Below are 19,775 nucleotides of genomic sequence, written 5' to 3'. Positions count from 1 at the left end.
AGAATTCACTTCCTAGTGACTGCAGGACTGAGGACCCAGCTGCTTGCTGGCTGTCGGCTGGAGGCCACCCTCACTTCCTACAGGCTTCCTGCAGCTCTTTGCCATGTGGGCCCCAACATGTCTGTTCACTTCATCAAGGAACAGCAAGAGTCTCCAGAGCGAGTCAGCTAACAAGGAAGAATTTCATGTAATGTAGCCGTCAAAGAGTAACATCCCATCCATCACCCTTGCCATATTCTATTGGTTGGAAGCCAGTTAAAGGTCCCACTCTCACTCAAGGGCAGGGGATCATCACACAAGAGTGTGAACACCAGACAGTGGGGATCATAGGGGCCACCCTGGAGTCTATCTGCCACATGGCAAGACCCCAAACCTGACTTGCCCACTCTGAGCCACCACTTAAGTGGTTGAATGTGGCCACAGAGAACCCTGGGTGCTGCTGCTGGTCTCACCTGGCCTCCACAGGCAGGGCTCTCCGTTGGCCCCAGCACTGCCCAGCAATCCTACTGCATCTCCCAAGTCAATTTTCACTCCTGCTCTCCTCCACCTCCCTCCTTAAATCCCTATACATCTTCCCTCCTTTCTAGTCTCAGCTACTGACTTTGCCTCTTCCTTCCTTCACTGAAGGAATCAGCCAGGGTCCAAGAAGGAAATGGAAGCTGCTCTGAGTACATAACCATAGAAGCTGGTTACATGGGAGGTAGACATGCTGAGAAGCTAACCAGAGGCCGAAGTACCCAGCCTTCCAAGGACACGCTTGCCTGCAGCCCTACTGGGTACAATGGAGCCCACCCACTCTGACCTGTTCAGACCGCTTCGTTACATTTTTTCCTCCTTCTCTCCTAAATCATTCAGGCTAGCATGCAACCATACTATCAACACTAAAAAATTACATCTCAGGACTTGTGCTCCCAGGAACATAGAGTAAAATTACTATTCCCACTTCTTCCTGCTAAGTACGATGAAAAACCTGACATTTTATATAAAACAACCATAAGAAGACTCTGAAAACTGTACAGAAGGCGGCAAACAAGTTAGGGACCCAAGAAATGACACAGCAGTGAGGCTGTGTCCTTGGATTTTTATCATGTCTCATATATCCCAGACAGGGTGCTGAAGATGTCAGCAACCTGGAAACACCAACAGATATAGACCAAAAAAGCCCCAAGAAAGGCCTGCCCTCTCTAGCCAAAGGAATATGAATGTGGCAGCCTAGTAGGATAGAAAACTTTTAGTCACTACTCTACTGCAGCCAAACACTGTAGACCCAAATTTACCCAGACAGCAAAGGCCAAGTGGTGAGCCTAAACTCCCAGCCTCACCAGGCTATAATAAGGGGCCCGGTCCCCCATTCCCACTGGGGCGGTCAGAGAAGGAAAATAAGGAGCTGGGACGTTCATCTCTGCTGGGTGCTAGGGAGTCCAACTTCCTCCTTATGCACACCCCCCACCATGTAGGTGGTGACCAAGAGTGGGGAACCTGAACTTCAGCCCCACCTTGCAGTAAGAGAAACACCTCCTTGGTGAGGTGTCAGAGCAGGCCAAGTACACCACTGCAGTAGTGAGGCCACATCACAACTGTGTCCCTGGAGGCCACATGAGGAGCAGTAATGAGGTGACCTTATCCCTCCCATCCAGGAAGGTATCAGCAGAGGCCCAGTAGGGAGCCAGATCTCCCACACCACCCCCCAGAAATAACAAGGAATCCTTCCCTACCATGATATCAACTGAGGCCAAGTGGGGAACTTGGATTTCTAATCGCACTTGACAGCAATGAGGCAGTACTAGGCCCTTCTGCTGGAGTGGTGTCAGAGGAAACCAGCTAAACAGAAAGTTTAAATAGGTATTAGAGCCTCATAATACTTGAAATGTGCAAGTTTCAATCAAAATCCCCTGTTACAGTGATAACCAAGGAAATATCAACTTGAAAGAAAATAGATGACAACACTAAGGCAACAGGGATGTTGGAATTATCTGACAAAGAGTTTTAAGACAGCCAAAATGAAAATGGTTCAACAGGCAATAACAGAGACACTTGGAACAAATGAAAAACTAGAAAGTCTCAGCAAAGAAGAACCAAATGGAACTGAAAAACACAATAGCAAAACTAAAAATTCAATAGATGGCTCAACAGCAAAATGGAGGAAACAGAAAAGAACTAATGAACTGGGAGTTAGAACAATAGAAATTACCTAATAAAAACAAAAGTGGAAAAAAATTAACAGACCCTCAGAGACCTGTGGGACTATAACAAAAGATATAATCTTCATGTAATGAGAATCCCAGAAGGAGAAGAGAAATACTATGTAGCTGAAAAAGTGTTTGAAGAAATAATGGCTGAAAACTCCCCAAATTGGACAAAACACATATATCTACACATTGAAGAAGCTTAGTAAAACCCAAAGAAGATAAACCAAAAGAAACCTACACCAAGATATACTGTAGTCAAACTTTTGAAAACTAAAGACAAAGAAAAAGTCTTGAAACCATCAAGAGAAAAATGAAGATGTACGTACAGGGGGAAAAAATTCAAATAACAGAAACCATGGAGGCCAGAAGTGGCACCATATTTTTCAAGTAATGAAAGGAAGAACTGTCAACCCCAAATCTTCTATCTAGTGAAAATATCCTTCAGGAATGTAGGGGAAATCAGGACCCTAGATGAAAGAAAACTGAGAGAATTTGTTGCCAACAGACCTATCCTAAAAGAATGGCCAAAGAAAGTTCTCTAAACAAAAAAGAAAGATTAAGAGAAGAAATTTTGGAGCATCAGGAAGGTGAAAATAATAATGCAAATGGAAAAATAAGGGCAAATACAATACATTTTCTCTGTCTTTTGGAATTTTCTACAATATGTTTGATTTTTGAAGCAAATATTGTAACACTCTCTGATATGGTTATCAATGTATGTAGAGGAAATATTTAAGACAATTTGTCACAAATTGGTGAGATAAAGAATGGAGAGGGACATGGGACCATCAAGATGATGGAGGAGTAAGACACGGAGATCACCTTCCTCCCCACAAATACATCAGAAATACATCTACATGTGGAACAATTCCTACAGAACACCTACTGAACGCTGGCAGAAGACCTCAGACTTCCCAAAAGGCAAGAAAATCCCCACGTACCTGGGTAGGGCAAAAGAAAAAAGAAAAAACAGACAAAATAATAGGGATGGGACCTGCACCTCTGGGAGGGAGCTGTGAAGGAGGAAAAGTTTCCACACACTAGGAAGCCCCTTCACTGGCGGAGACGGGGGTGGGAGGGGGGAAGCTTCAGAGCCACAGAGGAGAGCACGGCAATAGGGGTGCAGAGGGCAAAGCAGAGAGATTCCCGCACAGAGGATCGGTGCTGACCAGCACTCACCAGCCAGAGAGGCTTGTCTGCTCACCCTCCAGGGCAGGTGGGGGATGGGAGCTGAGGCTCTGGATTCAGAGGTCGGATCCCAGGGAGAGGACTGGGGTTGGCTGCGTGAACACAGCCTGAAGGGGGCTAGTGCACCACGGCCTGGCGGGTGGGATTCCGGGAAAAAGTCTGGAGCTGCTGAAGAGGCAAGAGACCATTATTTTGGGGTGAGCAACGAGAGGGGATTCAGAGCATTGCCTAAACGAGCTCCAGAGATGGGCATGAGCTGCAGCTATCAGCGCGGACACCAGAGACAGGCATGAAATGCTAAGGCTGCTGCTGCAACCACCAAGAAGCCTGTGTACAAACCCAGGTCACTATCCACACCTCCCCTCCTGGGAGCCTGTGCAGCCGCCACTGCCAGGGTCCCATGATCAAGGGACAAGTTCCCCAGGAGAACATACAGTGCGCCTCAGGCTGTTGCAACATCACGCCAGCCTCTGCCACCACAAGCTTGCCCTGCATTCCAATTATAAATACCGTACCCCTCCCCACCCCAGCATGAGTGAGCCAGAGCTCCCTAATCAGCCACTACTTTAACCCCATCCTTTCTGGGTGGGAACAGAAGCCTGAGGGCAACCTACACTCAGAGGTGGGGCCAAAACCAAAGCTGAACCCCAGGAGCTGTGCAAACAAAGAAGAGAAAGGGAAATTTCTCCAAGCAGCCTCGGGAGCAGCAGATTAAATCCCCACAATCAACTTGAGGTGCCCTGCATCTGTGGAATACCTGAATAGACAATGAATCAACCCAAAATTGATGCAATGGACATTGGGAGCAACTGTAGACTTGGGGTTTGCTGTCTGCAACAGACTTGTTACTGATTTTTACGTTTATCTTAGTATAGTTTTTAGCACTTGTTATCATTGGTGGATTTGTTTATCGGTTTGGTTGCTCTCTTCTTTTTTTGTTACTTTTTTAAAAATTATTTTTTTATTTTTTCATTTTAATTTATTTTTTCTTTCTTTTTTTACCCTTTTCTTCTGAGCTGTGTGGCTTATAGGATCTTGGTGCTCCAGCCTGGTGTCAGGCCTGAGCCTCTGAGGTGGGAGAGCCGAGTCCAGGACATTGGACCACCAGAGACTTCCCAGCCCCACATAATATCAATTGGTGAGAGCTCTCCCAGAGATCTCTGTCTCAATGCTAAGACCCAGCTCCACCCAACAGCCAGCAAGCCCTGTGGCAAACAACTAGCAAGACAGGAACATGACCACACCCATTAGCAGAGAGGCTGCCTAAAACCATACTAATTTCACAGACAGCCCAAAAAACACCACCTAACGTGGTCCTGACCACCAGAAAGACAAGATCCAGCCTCATCCACCAGAACACAGGCACCAGTTCCCTCCACCAGGAAGCCTACACAACCCACTGAACCAACCTTACCCACTGGGGGCAGGCACCAAAAACAAGAGGAACTACAAACCTGCAGCTTGCAAAAAGGAGACCTCCAAACACAGTAAGTTAAGCAAAATGGGAAGACAGAGAAATATACAGCAGATGAAGGAGCAAGGTAAAAACCCAGCAGACCAAAGAAGTGAAGAAAAAATAGGCAGTTTACCTGAAAAAGAATTCAGAGTAATGATAGTAAACATGATCCAAAATCGTGGAAATAGAATGGAGAAAATACAAGAAAGGTTTAACAAGGACCTAGAAGAACTAAAGAGCAAACAAATGATGAACAACACAATAAATGAAATTAAAAATTCTCTAGAAGGAATCAGTAGCAGAATAACTGAGCCAGAAGAACAGATAAGTGACCTGGAAGATAAAATAGTGGAAATAACTACCATAGAGTGAATAAGGAAAAAAGAATCAAAAGAATTGAGGACAGTGTCAGAGACTTCTGGGACAACATTAAACGCACCAATATTCGAATGATAGGGGTCCCAGAAGAAGAGAAAAAGAAAGGGTCTGAGAAAATATTTGAAGAGATTATAGTGGAAAACTTCCTTAACACGGGAAAGGAAATAGTCAATCAACTCCAGGAAGTGCAGAGAGTCCCATACAGGAAAAATCCAAGAAGAAACTCACCAAGACACATATTAATCAAACTATCAAAAATTAAATACAAAGAAAAATATTAAAAGCAGCAAGGGAAAAGCAACAAATAACAAACAAGGGAATCCCATTAATGTTAACAGCTGATCTTTCAGCAAAAACTCTGCAAGCCACAAGGGAGTGGCAGCACATATTTAAAGTGATGAAAGGGAGAAACCTACAACAAAGATTACTCTAGGCAACAAGGATCTCATTCAGATTCAATGGAGAAATTAAAACCTTTACAGACAAGCAAAAGCTAAGAGAATTCAGCATCACCAAACCAGCTTTACAACAAATGCTAAAGGAACTTCTCTAGGCAGAAACACAAGAGAAGGAAAAGACCAAAAAAAGAAAACCGAAAACCATTAAGAAAATGGGAATAGGAAAATACATATCGATAATTACCTTAAAAGTAAACGGATTAAATGCTCCAACCAAAAGACATAAATGAGCTGAATGGATAGAAAAACAAGACCTGCATATATGCTGTCTACAAGAGACCCACTTCTGTCCTAGGAACACATACAGACTGAAAGTGAGGGTATGGAAAAAGATATTCCATGCAAATGGAAATCAAAAGAAAGCTGGAGTAGCAATTCTCATATCACACAAAATAGACTTTAAAATAAGACTATTACAAGAGACAAAGAAGGACACAACATAATGATCAAAGGATCAATCCAAGAAGAAAATATAACAATTGTAAATATTTATGCACCCAACATAGGAGTACCTCAATACATAAGGCAAATGTTAAAAGCCATAAAAGAGGAAATGGAGTAACACAATAATAATAGGGGACTTTAACACCCCATTTTCACCAATGGACAGGTCATCCAAAATGAAAATAAATAAGCAAACACAAGCTTTAAATGACACATTAAACAAGAGGGACTTAATTGATATTTATAGGACATTCTATCCAAAAGTTACAGAATACACTTTCTTCTCAAATGCTCAAGGAACATTCTCCACGATAGATCATATCTTGGGTCACAAATCAAGCCTTGGTAAATTTAAGAAAATTGAAATCGTATCAAGTATCTTTTCTGACCACAACGATATGAGACTAGATATCAATTACAGGGAAAAAATCTGTAAAAAATACAAACACATGGAGGCTAAATAATACACTACTAAATAACCAAGAGATCACTGAAGAAATCAAAGAGGAAATCAAAAAATACCTAGAAACAAATGACAATGAAAACACGATGACCCAAAACCTATGGGATGCAGCTAAAGCAGTTCTAAGAGGGAAGTTTAGAGTAATACAATCCTACCTCAAGAAACAAGAAACATCTCAAATAAACAACCTAATCTTACACATACAGCAATTAGAGAAAGAAGAACAAAAAAACCACAAAGTTAGCAGAAGGAAAGAAATCATAAAGATCAGATCAGAAATAAATGAAAAAGAAATGAAGGAAACAATAAGAAAGATAAATAAAACTAAAAGCTGGTTCTTTGAGAAATAAAATTGGTAAACCATTAGCCAGACTCATCAAGAAAATAAAGGGAGAAGACTCAAATCAACAGAATTAGAAATGAAAAAGGAGAAGTAACAACTGACACTGCAGAAATACAAAGAATCATGAGAGATTACTACAAGCAACTATATGCCAATAAAATGGACAACCTGGAAGAAATAGACAAATTTTAGAAAAGCACAACCTTCCAAGACTGAATCAGGAAGAAATAGAAAATAGAAACAGACCAATCACAAGCACTGAAATTGAAACTGTGATTAAAAATCTTCCAACAAACAAAAGCCCAGGACCAGATGGCTTCACAGGCGAATTCTATCAAACATTTAGAGAAGAGCTAACACCTATCCTTCTCAAACTCTTCCAAAATATAGCAGAGAGAGGAACACTCCCAAACTCATTCTACAAGGCCACCATCACCCTGTTACCAAAACCAACGATGTCACAAAAAAAGAAAACTACAGACCAATATCACTGATGAACATAGACGCAAAAATCCTCAACAAAATACTAGCAAACAGAATCCAACAGCACATTAAAAGGATCATACACCACGATCAAGTGGGGTTTATCCCAGGAATGCAAGGATTCTTCAATATATGCAAATCAATCAATGTGATACACCGCATTAACAAACTGAAGGAAAAAAACCATATGATAATCTCACTGATGAAGGAAAAAGCTTTTGACAAAATTCAACACCCAATTTATGATAAAAACTCTCAAGAAAGTAGGCATAGAGGGAAATTACCTCAACATAATAAAGGCCATATATGACAAACCCACAGCCAACATTGTCCTCAATGGTGAAAAACTGAAACCATTTCCTCTAAAATCAGGAACAAGACAAGGATGCCCACTCTCACCACTATTATTCAACATAGCTTTGGAAGTTTTAGCCACGGCAATCAGAGAAGAAAAAGGAATCCAAATCAGAAAAGAGGAGGTAAAATTGTCACTGTTTGCAGATGACATGATACTATACATAGAGAATCCTAAAGATGCTACCAGAAAACTACTAGAGCTAATCAATGAATTTGGTAAAGCAACCAGATACAACATTAATGCACAGAAGTCTCTTGCATTTTTATACATTAATGATGAAAAATCTGAAAGAGAAATTAAGGAAACACTCCCATTTACCACTGCAACAAAAGGAATAAAATACCTAGGAATAAACCTACCTAAGGAGACAAAAGACCTGTATGCAGAAAACTATAAGACACTGATGAAAGAAATTAAAGATGATACAAACACATGAAGAGATGTACTTTGTTCTTGAATTGGAAGAATCAACATTGTGAAAATAACTATACTGCCCAAAGCCATCTACAGATTCAATGAGTCCCTATCAAACTACCACTGGCATTTTTCACAGAACTAGAACAAAAAATTTCACAATTTGTATGGAGACACAAAAGGCCCCAAATAGCCAAAGCAATCTTGAGAAAGAAAAACAGAGCTGGAGGAATCAGGCTCCCTGCCGTCAGACTATACTACAAAGCTACAGTAATCAAGACAGTATGGTGCTGGCACAAAAACAGAAATATACATAAATGGAACGAGATAGAAAGTCCAGAGATAAACCCACGCACATATGGTCACCTTATCTTTGATAAAGAAGGCCTCTTCAATAAGTGGTGCTGGGAAAACTGGACAGCTACATGTAAAAGATTGAAATTAGAACACTTCCTAACACCATACACAAAAATAAACTCAAAATGGATTAAAGACCTAAATGTAAGGCTAGACACTATAAAACTTTTAGAGGAAAACATAGGAAGAACACTCTTTGACATAAATCACAGCAAGATCCTTTTTGACCCACCTCCTAGAGAAATGGAAATAAAAACAAAAACATACAAATGGGACCTAATGAATCTTAAAACTTTTGCAGAGCAAAGGAAACCATAAACAAGATGAAAAGACATCCCTCAGAATGGGAGAAAATATTTGCAAGTGAAACAACTGACAAAGGATTAATCTCCAAAATACAAGCAGCACATGCAGCTCAATATCAAAAAAACAAACAACCCAATCCAAAAATGGGCAGAAGATCTAAATAGACATTTCTCCAAAGAAGATATAAAGGATGCTCAGCATCAATAATCATTAGAGAAATGCAAATCAGAACCACAATGAGGTATCACCTCATGCTGGTCAGAATGGCCATCATCAAAAAATCTACAAACAATAAATGCTGGAGAGGGTGTGGAGAAAAGGGAACCCTCTTGCACTGTTGGTGGAAATGTAAATTGATATAGCCACTATGGAGAATAGTATGGAGGTTCCTTATAAAACTAAAAAAAAAAAACCTACCATATGAGCCAGCAATCCCACTAGTGGGCATATACCCTGACAAAACCATATTTCAAAAAGAGACATGTACCACACTGTTCATTGCAGCACTATTTACAATAGCCAGGACATGGAAGCAACCTAAGTGTCCATCGACAGATGAATGGATAAAGAAGATGTGGCACATATATACAACGAAATATTACTCAGCCATAAAAAAAAACCAAAATTGAGTTATTTGTGGTGAGGTGGATGGACCTAAAGTCTGTCATACAGAGTGAAGTAAGTCAGAAAGAGAAAAAAAAAATACCGCATGCTAACACATATATATGGAATCTTAAAAAATGGTTCTGAATAACCTAGGGGCAGGGCAGGAATAAAGACGCAGACATAAAGAATGGACTTGACACAGGGAGGGGGAAGGGTAAGCTGGGACGAAGTGAGAGAGTGGCATGGACATATATATACTACCAAATGTAAAATAGATAGCTAGTGGGAAGCAGCCGCATAGCACAGGGGGATCAGCTCGGTGCTTTGTGACCACCTAGAGGGGTGGGCTAGGGAGGGTGTGAGAGAGACCCAAGAGGGAGGGGGTATGGGGATATATGTATACATATAGCTGATTCACAGTGTTATACAGCAGAAACTAACACAACATTGTAAAGCAATTTTACTCCAATACAGATGTTAAAAAAAAAAACTTATGATTACCAGGGGGTAAAGGGAGGAGGGATAAATTGGGAGATTGGGATTGACATATACACACTACTATATATAAAATAGGCAACAAATATGGACCTACGGTAGAGCACAGGGAACTCTACTCAATACTCTGTAATGGCCTATATGGGAAAAGAATCTAAAAAAGAGTGGATATATGTATATGTATAACTGATTCTCTTTTCTGTACACCTGAAACTAACACAACATTGTAAATCAACTATACTCCAATAAAAATTTTTTTAAAATCATAAAAAACAGTACCCCAACCATAAAATTTATATGTGCCTCTCCACCCCAATACACCTATTTACATGATGATTATATTTTATAATTATTATCCAGGCTTTAAAAAAAAAAAAGAATGGAGAGGGGGGTAAGCTTTCTTGATTTTACTCAAACTGATAAAATAATGGCAACAGTACTGTGACATGTAATGTATACATAATTTAATATGTACAGCAACCACTTTGAAAAGCTATAAAAGATACATTTAAAAATACTATAAATCAAAATGGGATTATAAAATATATTTAAGTAACCCACAGCCCTAACATATCAAAATTACATTGAATATAAGTGGTCTGAATACAAAAATTAATGCAGAGATTAGCAGAGTAGATTAAAAAACACAACTCAATTATGTGCAGTCTACAAGAAATTCACTTCAAAAATAACAAGATAGGTGGGCTAAAAGTAAAAAGATGGACAAAAGATATATCATTCAAGCATTAATCCAAAAAAAGTATGAGTGGCTGTATTGGTACAAGATATAGTAAACTTCAGATCAAAGAAAATTACTAGGGACAGACAGAGATATTGTATAATAATAAATGGGTCAGTTTACCAAGAAAACATAGAAATATGAAATGTGTATGCACCAGATAACAGAGCTTCAAAATATGTGATGGAAAACTGACAGAATTGAAAGGAGAAACAGACATGTACAGTTATAGCATTGGATATTTCATTTCTCTATCTGCAATCAATAGAACAACAAGACAGAAAATTGGCAAGGATATGGAAGAACTGAACAATACCATCAACAAATGGGATCTAATTGATATCTATTGAATAATCCACCCAACAACAGCAAAACATTTTTTTAAATGCCCACAGAACATATATCAAGGCCATATACACCTTGAGCCATTAAAAAACACTCAACAAATTCAAAAGAATTGAAATATGCAGTGTGTTTTACAGACACAATGGAACCAAATTAGAGATTAATAACAGAAAAGCCAAAAATTTGCCCACTTGGAAATTAAAAAACACACTTCTAAATAAACCAGGAGTCAAAGACAAAGTCTCAAGATAAACCAAAATTATATTGAACTGAATTAAAATGAAAATATAACATATCAAAATTTGTGCAACACAGCTAAAGCAGTGATGAGAGGGAAACTTATAGCACTAATTGCTCATATTAGAAAGGAGAAAGAGTCTCATTGATAATCTAAGCTCCCCTCTCAATATCCTAGAAAAAAAAAGAGCAAGACAAACCCAAAGCAAACAAAAAATAAGAAAATAATAGGTATAAAAACAACAAAATAGAAAACAGAAAAACAACAGAGAAAATGAAACAAAAACAAGTTCTTCAAAAACGTCAATAGAATTGACAAACCTCTAGCACAACTGACAAAGAAAAAAGAGAATATAAATTATCAACACAAGGAATGAAATGGGGAATATCACCACAGACCACCAGACATCAAAAGGATAATAATCGAACACTATGAACAACTTTACACACATAAATTTGACTAAATGAAAAGGACCAATTCTTCAGAAAAGCACAAATTAGTATAACTCACCCAATACAAAATAATTTGAATATCCTATAACTATTAAGTAAATTGAGTTTGAATTTTTAAGTTCCCCCCCCAAAAAAATTCCAGGCCAAGATGATTTCACTGAAAATTCTACCCCACAATGAAAGAAGAATTAACACCAATCCTACCCAACCTCTTGCAGCTTATAGAAGATGAGGTACACTTCCCAATTAATTATATGAGGCCAGTATTACCTGATACCAAAATAGGACAGAGACAGTACAAAAAAAAAGAAAACTACAGGCCAGTATCTTACATGACTATGATGCAAAAAACCATGACAAAATATTAGCACAGGAAATTCCACAATATGTAAAAAGAATTATATACCATGTCCAAGTAGGGTTTTTTCCAGGGACTCAAGGCTGGTTCAATATTCACAGGTTGACCAATGCTAAATATGAACCAGTAATTCCACTTCTAGGTACATACTCAAGAGAAATGAAAACACATATTCACACAAAAACTTGTACATTAATATTCATAGAAGCATTTTTAATACTCAAAAAGTATATGCATATTCTTTGTAAAAGTATTATGAATACTTTTTTGTATTATTTTGGAAACAACCCAAATGTTGATCACTGATTAAGGATAAATAAAATGTGGAATGGAATATTATTTAACAATAAAAAAGGAAGAGTATACCAATGCATGCTACAGCACGGATGAACTTTGAAAACATTATGTTAAGTGAAAGAAGGTAGTCACAAAAGTGCACATATTGCCCAATTCCATTTACATATGAAATCTTCCAAATAGGCAAATCTATAGAGACAGGGAGTAGATTAGTGTTTGCCTAGGATGGACAGAGGAGGGCACTGTTGGAGGAAAGTGAGGAGTGACTGCTAATGTGTGTAGGGTTCATTTTGGGTTGGTGAAAATGTTCTAAAACTGACTGTGGTGATGGTCACACAATTCAGTGAATATACTAAAAACCACTGAATTGTACCATTTAAATTGATGAATTGTATGGTATGTCAATAAAGCTAATAAAAACATCAATCAATATTATCTACCATATTAACAGGCTAAAGAAGAAAAATCACATGATCATATTAATTGATGCAGAAAAAAGCATTTGACAAAATTCCACACACTTCATGATAAAAACTCCAAGAAAAACAGTAATAGAGGGTAACTTCCTCAACGTGATAAAGATTATCTACCAAAAACCTATAGTTAACATCATACTTAATGGTGAGAAACTTGAAGATTTCCTGCTAAGATCAGGAACAAGACAAGGATGTCCAATCCCACCACTCCCACTCAACATAGTACTGGAAATTCTAGCTAGGCTAATAGGACAAGGAAAGGAAGTAAAGGCATACAGAGTAGAAAGGAAGAGATAAAGCTGTCTCAACTTGCAGATGGTATGATTTTCTACACAAAAAAAATCCCGAGGAACCTACAAAAATCTCATAAGACTAATAAGTGAGTTCAGCAAGGTTATAGAATAAAAGACAAACATTTCAAAATCTAATATTTCTACATACTATCAATGAACAGGTCGACCTCAAAATTAAAAACATAATACCATTTACAATTGCTAAAAAATATAAATAGGTATACATCTAATAAAACATTTACTGACTCATATGCTGGAAACTACACAATGCTGATGAAAGAAATAAAAGAAGATCTAAATAAATGGAGAGATAAATCAAGCTTATGGATTGGATGATTCAGTATAGTGAAGATGTCAATGTTCCCAAGATTGGGATTTAATATAATGTCTATCAGAATTCCAGAAAGATTTTTTATAGATATAAATAAGATTATTCTAAAATTTATATGGAAAAGCAAATAATTGAGAATAATTAAAACAATTTAGAAAAAGTAGATTTAAGTGGGAGGAACCAATCTATTCAATTGCCAGATTTACTCTATAGCTAAGAGTGTGGGGCTTCCCTGGTGGCGCAGTGGTTAGGAATCCGCCTGCCAATGCAGGGCACACAGGTTCGTGCCCCGGTCCGGGAAGATCCCACTTACCGCGGAGCAACTAGGCCCGTGAGCCACAACTACTGAGCCTGTGCGTCTGGAGCCTGTGTTCCGCAACGGGAGAGGCCGTGACAGTGAGAGGCCCGTGCACCGCGATGAAGAGTGGCCACCACTTGCCGCAACAGGAGAAAGCCCTTGCACAGAAACGAAGACCCAACACAGCCAAAATAAATAAATTAAAAAAAAAAAAAAAAAGAGTGTGTGGTGTGGGCAGAGATATACACACAAGGATCAATGCAACAGAACAGAGGACCCAGAAATAGGCCCACACAAATATGCTCAATGGATTTTGACAAAGGTGCAAAAGCAATTCAATGCAAGAAATACAGCCTGTTCAACAAATGGTGCTGGAGCAATTGGACATCCATAGGCAAAAAAGAGAGAGAAAAGAACTTTTAGCTCTGTCTTACATCTTATCTGAAAGTTTATCCAAAATGGACCACAGACTTAAATGTAAATTGTAAAACTATAAAAGCTTAAGAAATAAACATAGGAAAAAATCTTCAGGATATGGGGATTGGCAAAGAGCCTTAAACTTGACACCAAAAGCACAATCCATAAAACAAAAAAATTTTTGATAAATTGAAATTCATAAGAATTAAAAAATTTTTGCTCTGTGAAAACTTAAGAGGATGAAAAGGCAAACTTCAGGCTGGGAGCAAATATTTGCCAATCACATATTCAGAAAGGGACTAATATCCCTAATATATAAAGAACCCTCAACACTCAACAATAAAGAAACAACCCAATTAGAAAATGGACAAAGATATGAGGAGTCACTTCACTGAAGAGTATATACAAATGGCAAACAAGCACATGAGAAGATGTGCTTTAACATCATTAGCCATTAGGGAAATGCAAATTAAAATTATGATGACATATCACTGCATACCTAAAATTTAAAAATAGAGACACCACCAAATGCTGGTGAGCAGACAGAGACTGGACCCCTCGCACACTGCTGGTGGGAATGCAACATGTCATAGACAGTCTGGAAAGCAGTTTGACAGTTTCGTATAAAAGAGCTATCATATGCCCCAGCAATTGTACTCCTGGACAGTTATCCCAGATGAATGAAACTTACTCTCACACAAAAACCTATCTACAAATATTCACAGCAGCTCTATCCATAACAGGCCAAAACTGGAAACAACCCAGCTGTCTGTCAACACCTGTCAGTATCTGAGTGCTTAGGAGGCAGGATCCGATGGTGGAGTGGGAGGACCCCGAGCTCACCTCTCCCCACGAACACGTCGAAACTATAACCACATATAGAGCAATTCCTGCTGAGAATGACCTGAAGACTAGCAGAATAGCTCATCTACAGCCACGGCTCTAAAGAAACAAGCACACAGAGTCTGGTAAGAGGGGAGGCAAAGCGGTCTAGTTGGGACCCACATACCTAGCAAGGGACCCAGAAGAGGAAGGGGATATCACAGGCTAAGGGGTCTTCCCTAGGCAGTGACGGGTTCAAGCCATATATTGGGCACCCCAACCCTGGGATCTGACACTAGGAGGATGAGCCCACTTAGCTGATTTGAAATCCAGTGGGGCTTACCACAGGGCTGCAGGAAATCAAGACTCCGCTTGAAGAGTGCATGCACTTGCTTACTCCCGGTCCCAGCTCAGAGGCAGCAGACTGAAAATTACCTGAGGCTCTGGTTGGTATCCCAGGACTGCCACAACATGCTTCCCACTTGCCTTGGCCCCTCCTGCTGATGCTTACCAACCCGGCTCCAGACCATGCTACTCCGGCCTCACTGCTCCTCCAGAGGAGGTGCCCAGAGTGTGGTAGAGGGGCTCATCAGATGACAGCACTGGGTGCAAGGGTGCCCAGGGGACAGTGCACATGGTGGGGGGACACTGGTCATGCCCTACTGGGGAAGACAGGGGGTTCTACCCCTGTGCACTTCCCAACCTGGTCCAGCAGCCGTTGTTCGCTGCTCCGGGCCGGAGGGGAAGCTCAACAATGGAGGTGTTCAGCAAAGGGGATCGATAGAGCCGTGCTCCCCATGCTCCAGCCAGGGCTGGACACCTGCAGCCCTTCCTGATGGCTCTGACAGCAGAACTTGGCTGGGCTTTGTGGGCATGATGGAATTTCTTTGCATTTACAGAGGAGAGCTCAGGTTTGGTGCAAGTGAGGCAGCACGGACACGAGGGACAGGAAGTGGAAGGCGAGAAGTCCTAGGTACCTGCCCTCAGTGGCCGTCAGCCCAGCAAGACTGCACCTAAACAAGCATCTCCTTGGTGCACTGCGTGTGTTGTGGTGCTGTTCTGGCTGTCCTGAGAATGTGGTGCCCTCTCCTGCACAGGCATGCCAATTAAATAAAATGTATTACTGAATACAATGCCAGCGTGGTGGTTTTACGGTAGTGCATAAATTAGCAGCAGCAATACACATCAAATGGAAAATGGTTTCTTTGTAAATTTTAAGAACACTTTTCTCCAAGTTCTTTAATCATTTGACATAATGCAATAATGAAATGAGAAGACAGGAAAAAAAGCATACTAGCTGCTGTGAAAACTTGATTACTAAAAAGAAATCACTCGGGCTTCCCTGGTGGCGCAGTGGGTAGGAATCTGCCTGCCAATTCAGGGGACACAGGTTCGAACCCTGGTTTGGGAAGATCCCACATGCCGCGGCGCGACTAAGCCCGTGAGTCACAACTACTGAGCCTGCGCATCTGGAGCCTGTGCTCCGCAAGGGGAGAGGCCACGACGGTGAGAGGCCTGCACACCGCGATGAAGAGTGGCCTCCGCTCGCTGCAAATGGAGAAAATTCTCGCACAGAAAGGAAGACCCAACACAGCTAAAAATAAATATAAATAAATAAATAAATAAATTAAAAAAAAAAAAAAAAAAGAAATCACTCTACAGGCAATTCCCTCCTCCCATGGACAATGTCTGAGTCCTGAGAAGACACCCCAGTCATGGAATGTCCCTCTCCACGTAACACACCCTTCAGGACCAAAGCTTCCTTCTTGGTGCAGAACTGTCCAGGTGGCGGCAACCTCGGGACTGTGGCTGGGTCCACTGAATTTGGTGCACTCTTTCTAGGTGATGAAGCCCAGGCAAGGTGCAGGTGTAGACCCTGGGGCCGTGGAGGCCGCCGGGAGTGAGCCTCCTCTCAGCCCGGCCTATGCACAGAGACAGACATTTCCCAGCAAGGGCAGTGCAGGGGCCTTTGCCCTTATCCCACTCCAGGCCAGGATACAGACTGTGGAGTCTGATCTTTAATCCCTTCAGATGGCTCTTGCAATGAACGAACTGGGTCAAAAGCCTCCCTTTACGTTCTCGTTTTAAAGTGTGGACCACGAATGCCGCCTGCCATGTCAGTAAACAAAGGATGTTGTGGCCATCGAGCAATCAGCCTCTGCAGCCACTTCCGACTGTTCACCCTGAGGAGATTCAGGATGGAGAAAAGCAAGCGGGGTGCTGGCCCCAGAGAGCTGAGGTGCACATCAAAGGAATGATTTCAGTAAGCCCGGACTGTAGTATTTCCCGTATATAGAAAAGCACTAAATTCCTTAACTTGAGATGTCTGGTTCTTTTTAATTAACGGTAATCTTTTGATGTTCCAACTACCTGGTTTTTGTGGCAAAAACTCCTATATATCCTGGCTCCCCCCTTACTTCTTCGAAGCAGTCCCTCAGAGCTATTCTTCTGGGGCATGAGTCCACTGAATAAAGCATAATTCTCAACTTTTAGGTTGTGCGTTTCTTTTTCAGTGGACAAGGGCGGCCTTCCTCTGAGCTTGAAGGCTCGGAGGGTGGCCCTCCCACTCAGTGCTCCGGGAAGTGGGCTTTGCCAGCCCAGCTGCAGGCTCTCTTCTCTCTTCTCTCTCTCTCTCTCTCTCTCTCTTCCTCTCCCCATTGTGGGAGACGTTAGATCTGAGGTAGGAGATGGATGGGCCCCTGAGCCGGACACCTGGGGTTTGTCAAGTGGAGCGACTCTGAAGCTCTGGTCTCACCCAGACGCTCCAAGGACAAAGCTGGTGGCAGAAGCTGAGCTCTGCTGAAGTAAGGAGACACGATGACCACTCCTGAGGTCAAGGAAAACTTCCCTGTCTGCACATGCGCAGGAAGGCTCCGTGGGGGTCAAAAAGGGAGGGGCCGCTACCCCATAGTGTGTGTGGACATGCACCCACAGGCCTCTGGGGTGGGATCCCTCGTAGCAAAAAGTTGCGCACGCATGTGGGGAGGGTCCTGGGACCAGTCAGGTGTGAAAAGAGAAACGAGATAATTGGCCAAAGGTAAACAAAGACCTGGAAGGACTGTCCTGTAGAAGGGACTTAAGTCGCCTCTGTACTGCGCGCCTCATTCGGGACGCCCGCCCTCCTCTCCCGGTGTGTATTTCTGCCCCATTTCTGACTTGTACTGTGCTCCTCCTCGTTAGAGAGGACGCTTATACTCCTTCTCTCTGGGTGTGTATTTCTGCCCTGCTCTGTCTCAAATAAACAAATTGCTTCTCTGTGTGCTCTCCCATACGTTGTGCTGTGTCTTTAATAATAACCTTTGTACCTGTTTTTACAGTTTTTGCCTCCTTGAAACATTCTTGCTTTCAAACGGGGGAAAGAGCTAGGGCCCCTTTGCTTCTAGCCTCTAGCCCCTGGTGGCCTAGCGGCTAGGATTCCTGGTTTTCATCCAGGCTACCCAGGTTCAATTCCCAGGCAGGGAAGTAAGATCTCTCTTCAGGACCGCTCTCGGCTGTCCCTCCGAGATCAGATCCTGCTACTTGAAAAGAGACCTGCGCTGGGCGGAGTCCTGCTCCCACCCCTGCAGAGTGCGTTTCCTGTGGGCTGGGGGTCTCAGGGGCCCTGCACATGGGCAACCTGCGCAGGTGCGCGGCTCCCTGAGAGCAGGCAAGTGCCTCCGCGCACCCCGCAGCAAAATCCGGAATCAAACCTCTGTAAAATCCACCCAGCAAGTGAGGTTCTCACCCGCGGACAGGTGACTCCCCAGTTCCCCTCAGCAGCCCAGACCACTGTGTCCAGCTGCCTTCTTGTCTACCCCAATGTCTCCAAGGTGCCCAAACACCCCCATTGAAGTCCTGAGGCCTGGCCCTTCCCCCGGGGCCCTGCGACCATTCAGGTGCACATATCACAAATCAGGAGCGCCTCTGACGACTCCCTCTGACCCTGCAGACCCCTCACCTAGGCAGTGCCCCCTGACCTGACTGTGCAGCCACCTCTCAGCTGGCAGGACTCAGCAGTGGCTTTCTAGAGCCCCCTAGCTGCTCCCCACCATTTAACTACAGCGATCTTTCCAAAACACACGTGATGCCCTGGACTCAGGCTTAAAACCTTTCTCAGGCATCTAGGCTGCTGAGTCTCCAGCAGCAGCTAGGATCTCCCCCTCCCCCACAATTCCTGATGATCTCAGACCTCAACTAACCCCAAGGGTGTCATGTCTTCTCAAAGAACAAGAATAGTATCAGCATTGGCTTTTCATCAGTGCAGTAAAACTTTAGGAACTTATGTTCCTAAATCATCCCTACATTACACCTGATTTGAACAACTGCACTCAAGTGTTTGTAAGCTAAATTTGCAATAAGGAGCAGTTTTTGTGCAATCCTTTACAGTTTACCTAGAGCTTTCACCTCTGTTGTTTCTAATGAGATTTAATCCTTATTAGCAATTATAATAAGTGCGAGTAGGTCTCCCCAGATGCATTCAAGCTCCCAGGCCCTCCAAGCCCTGGCAAGCCTTGCACCAGGGGCCTGGACAGCAGACCTCATGCCCACCCCTGACAAGCACACCCCAGGGATGGCATTTCCTAGATGATGTAGGTTACAGTGGACTGCCTTGTATTTAGGCTATAGAAACAGCCCACCCTGCTCACAGCCTCCTGTTGGCTCTTCCTCAGAATCACTACACGTTGTAGAATTGTCACATCCCTTAAATCAGCGCTCAGCCAGGCCAGTGTGGTGGGAGCCCCAGACACCTGCCCTGACACCCTGACCCAGGCCTGGGTGTGCAAACCCAAAC

The 19,775-nt window shown here is 42.1% G+C and overlaps 1 protein-coding gene across 9 annotated transcripts in view; it reads right to left on the bottom strand.

The window, feature by feature from the left end:
• Window positions 1–19,775, bottom strand: part of OCA2 (OCA2 melanosomal transmembrane protein) — a 269,698-nt gene that overhangs the window by 249,266 nt on the left and 657 nt on the right. The window lies entirely within an intron of this gene.

Source organism: Balaenoptera physalus, assembly GCF_965194825.1.
Source record: "Balaenoptera physalus genome assembly, chromosome: 6".
NCBI classification, from domain to species: Eukaryota; Metazoa; Chordata; class Mammalia; order Artiodactyla; family Balaenopteridae; genus Balaenoptera; species Balaenoptera physalus.
This window is presented reverse-complemented; position numbering and strand designations above follow the sequence as displayed.